We start from the raw sequence: 5,196 nt of genomic DNA on the forward strand, positions 1-5,196 counted from the left end.
TGTCCTTTATCTCATTATGGTTATTGATCATATTTAGGTTGAAGTATTTTGGTTGTTTAGCCTGTTCTTAGATCAGAGGATATCATTTTTTAACCTGAATTTCAACTTTTAAATTTAGTTGTCCTTCTCTGAACATTTTCTGAACAAAAAGTAGAAGGACAGAAAGATAGAACTGAGCTGAGTTCTTAACAACAGCAACCAAAATTGTGAAATATGTAAGCTGACTAAAGAGGTGAGATAAGACTTTGAGATAAACTATCTCTGTGAATTAACTTCCTTCACCAAGATCAGTCTTAATCTTTGCTCCCGCCTTACTCTTTTACATTTATTTTATTTTCATTTCCCAACCTCCAAAGGAACTATACTTATTTTAGATACTACTTACTTGAAGTTCAATACTGTAGGTAATAGATTTATTCTGAGTAGCTTAAACTCTAAACTTTGTCATTCGATAAGCATCGAATCAAAATGGAGTGAATAAAACAATGAATTTGACATTGTTGGGTATGCTTTACTTTTGCATGAAGGACACTATACTAACAGCAATGCTCTGTGAAGACTGTGGATGATGTTGTTTGATTACCTGACTTTCTTACAAAGTAAGAGTTTAGGTGTTCACTGCCCAAACTCTATCATGTCTACTTCCTTTGGGTTGTACCATGAGACTTTCAGGGTAAATCAGCAGGCACAAATTGAAAGCCCAGACCACAGACCAAAAACAGTCTAGAGATTTAGTCATTCACTCATTCAAAAAATATTTATCAAGTTTCTATCTGCCAGATTCTGTTGTAGGAACTGGGAATACAGCCATGAGTAAGATAAACCAAAATCTCTGCCTTCAAGAAGTTTACATTCTGCTGCCAGTATCCTTGTCCCTGCAGTGAGCCACAGCCGCCCCCCACCTCTGCAGGAGACCCTCCAACACTAGCAGGATCTTAGAGATAGCTTCATCCACCAGAGGGCAGACAGCAAAAGCAAGAAGAACTACAATCCTGCAGCCCATGGAATGAAAACCACATTCACAGAAAGACAGACAAAATGAAAAGGCAGAGGACTATGTACCAGTTGAAGGAACAAGATAAAACCCCAGAAAATGAGTCCCTCCCATCAGGAAGCTTGCAGAAGCCTCGTAGATAGCCTCATCTGCCAGAGGGCAGACAGCAGAAGCAAGAAGAACTACAATTCTGAAGCCTATGGAACGAAAATCGCATTCACAGAAAGACAAACAAAATGAAAAGGCAGAGGACTATGTACCAGATGAGGGAACAAGATAAATCCCCAGAAAACCAACTAAATGAAGTGGAAATAGGCAACCTTCCAGAAAAAGAATTCAGAATGATAGTGAAGATGATCCAGGACCTCAGAAAAAGAATGGAGGCAAAGATCGAGAAGATGCAAGAAATGTTTAACAAAGACCTAGAAGAATTAAAGAACAAACAAACAGAGACGCAAAATACAATAACTGAAATGAAAAATATACTAGAAGGAATCCATAGCAGAATAGTTGAGGCAGAAGAACAGATAAGTGACCTAGGAAGACAGAATGGAAGAATTCACTGCCACGGAACAGAATAAAGAAAAAGGAATGAAAAGAAATGAAGACAGCCTAAGAGACCTCTGGGACAATACTAAACACAAAAACATTCACATTATAGGGGTCCCAGAAGGAGAAGAGAGAGAGAAAGGACCCAAGAAAGTATTTGAAGAGATTACAGTCAAAAACTTCTCTAACATGGGAAAGGAAATAGCCACCCAAGTCAGGAAGTGCAGAGAGTCCAAGGCAGGATAAACCCAAGGAGAAACACACTGAGACACATACAAATCATATTGACAAAAATTAAAGACAAAGAAAAATTATTGAAAGCAACAAGGGAAACATGACAAATAATATACAAGGGAACTCCCATAAGGTTAACACCTGATTTCTCAGCAGAAACTCTACAAGCCAGAAGGGAGTGGTATGATATATTTAAAGTGATGAAAGGGAAGAACCTACGACCAAGATTATTCTACCCAGCAAGGACCTAATTCAGATTCGATGGAGAAATCAAAAGCTTTAGAGACAAGCAAAAGCTAAGAGAATTCAGCACCACCAAACCAGCTCTACAACAAATGCGAAAGGAACTTCTCTAAGTGGGAAACACAAGAGAAGAAAAGGACCTACAAAAACAAACCCATAACAATTAAGAAAATGGTAATACGAACATACATATCAATAATTACCTTAAATATAGATGGATTAAATGGTCCAACCAAAAGACACAGGCTTGCTGGATGGATACAAAAATAAGACTCATCTATATGCTGTCTACAAGGGACCCACTTCAGACCTAGGGGCACATACAGACTGAAAGTGAAGGGATGTAAAAAGAGATTCCATGCAAATGGAAATCAAAAGAAAGCTGGAGTAGCAATACTCATATCAGATAAAATAGATTTTAAAGTATGCTACAAGACTCAAGGGAGGACACTACATAATGATCAAGGGATCAATCCAGGAAGAAGATATACCAATTATAAATATATATTCACCCAACATAGGAGCACCTCAATAAAACATAGGAGCACCTCAATACATAGCGAATGCTAACAGCTATAAAAGAGGAAACTGAGAGTAACACAATAATAGTGGGAGACTTTAACACCTCACTTACACCAATGGACAGATCAACCAGACAGCAAATTAATAAGGAAACAAAAGCTTTAAATGACACAATATACCAGATAAGATTTAATTGATATTTATGGGACATTCCATCGAAAACAGCAGAATACACTTTTTTCTCAAGTGCACACGGAACATTCCCCAGGACAGATCACATCTTGGGTCACAAATCAAGCCTCAGTAAATTTAAGAAAATTGATATCATATCAAGCCTTTTCCGACCACAGTGCTATGAGATTAAAAATAAATCACAGGGAGGGCTTCCCTGGTGGCGCAGTGGTTCATGCCCCGGTCCAGGAAGATACCACGTGCCTCGGAGCGGCTAGGCCCGTGAGCCATGGCCACTGAGCCTGCACGTCCAGAGCCTGTGCTCCGCAACGGGAGAGGCCACAAAAGTGAGAGGCCCACGTACTGCAAAATAAATAAATAACAGGGAAAAATACGTAAAAAACACAAACACATAGAGGTTAAACAATACGTTACTAAATAACCAAGAGATCACTGAAGAAACCAAGAAGGAAATCAAAAACTACCTAGAGACAAATGACAACGAAAACATGATGCTCAAAACCTATGAGATGCAGCAAAGGCAGTTCTAAGAGGGAAGTTTATAGCAATACAAACCTACCTCAAGAAACAAGAAAACTCTCAAATAAACAATCTAACCTTACACCTAAAGGAACTAGAGAAAGTAGAACAAACAAAACCCAATGTTAGGGGAGGACCTTCAAGATGGCGGAGGAGTAAGACGTGGATATCACCTTCCTCCCCACAAATACATCAAAAATACATCTACATGTGGAACAACTCCTACAGAACACATACTGAATGCTGGCAGAAGACCTCAGACTTCCCAAATGGCAAGAAACTCCCCACATACCTGGGTAGGAAGAAAAGTTTCCACACACTAGGAAGCCCCATCACTGGTGGAAATGGGGGTTGGGCAGGGGGGAAGCTTCAGAGCAATGGAGGAGAACGCAACAACAGGAGTGCAGAGGGCAAAGTGGAGAGATTCCCGCACAGAGGATCAGTGCCAACCAGCACTCACCAGCCTGAGAGGCTTGTCTCCTCATCTGCTGGGGTGGGTGGGGGATGGGAGCTGAGGCTCCAGCTTTGGAGTTCAGATCTCAGGGAGAGAAAGGGGGCTGGCTGCGTAACACAGCTTGAAGGGGGCTAGTGCGCCACAGCTACCCAGGAGGGAGTACAGGAAAAAGTGTGGAACTGCCTGAGAGGCAAGAGACCATTGTTTTGGTGTGCACAAGGAGAGGAGATTCAGAACACTGCCTAAACGAGCTTCAGAGATGGGTGCAAGTTGCGGCTATCAGTGTAGACAGCGGAGATGGGAATGAAACGCTAAGGTTGTTGCTGCAGCCACCAAGAAGCCTGTGTGCAAGCACAGGTCACTATCCACACCTCCCCTCCTGGGAGCCTGTACAGCCCGCCACTGCCAGGGTCCTGTGATCCAGGGACAACTTCCCCAAGAGAACACACGGCATGCCTCAGGCTGCTGCAAAGTCATGGTGGCCTCTGCTGCCGCAGGCTCGCCCCACATTCCATAACCCTCCGTCTCCTTGGCCTGAGTGAGCCAGAGCTCCGTAATCAGCCACTCCTTTAACCGCCTCCTCGCTGGGCAAAGAACAGACGCCAGAGGGTGACCTACATACAGAGGCGGGGCCAAATCCAAAGCTGAACTACAGGAGCGGTGCGAACAAAGAAGAGAAAGGGAAATTTCTCCCAGCAGCCTCCGGAGCAACGGATTAAACCACCACAGTCAACTTAATGTACCCTGGATCTATGGAATACCTGAATAGACAATGAATCATCCCAAAATTGAGGCAGTGGACTTTGGGAGCAATAGTAGACTTGGGGTTTGCTGTCTGCAACTGACTAGTTTCTGATTTTTATGTTTATCTTAGTGTAGTTTTCAGTGCTTGTTATAATTGGTGGATTTGGTGGATTTGTTTATTGGTTTGGTTGCTCTCTACTTTTTTTAAATTACTTTAAATTACTAATATTCTTTTTTACTTTTTATTGTAAGAACTTTATTTATTTATTTATTTATCTTTCTTTCTTCTTTTTTCTCCTTTTTTTTCTGAGTCGCATGGCTGACAGGGTCTTGGAGCTCCAGGAAGGTGTCAGGCCTGACCCTCTGAGGTGGAGGACGTGAGTTCAGGACATTACACCATCAGAGACCTCCCGGACACATGTAGTATCAATAGGTGAGAGATCTCTGTCTCAATGCTAAGACCCAGCTCCACACAATGACCAGCAAGCTCCAGTGCTGCACATCCCATGCCAAACAACTAGTAGGACAGGATCACAAACCCACCCATTAGCAGAGAGGCTGCCTAAAATATTAATAAGTTCTCAGACACCCCAAAACACACCACCAGACACAGTCCTGCCCACTAGAAAGACAGATCCAGCCTCACCCACCAGAACACAGGCACCAGTCCCCTTCACCAGGAAGCCTACACAACCCACTGAACCAAACTTACCCCTTAGGGGCAGACACCAAAAACAACAGGAAC

The sequence above is a fragment of the Delphinus delphis genome, chromosome 6, assembly GCF_949987515.2.
Source record: "Delphinus delphis chromosome 6, mDelDel1.2, whole genome shotgun sequence".
NCBI lineage: Eukaryota > Metazoa > Chordata > Mammalia > Artiodactyla > Delphinidae > Delphinus > Delphinus delphis.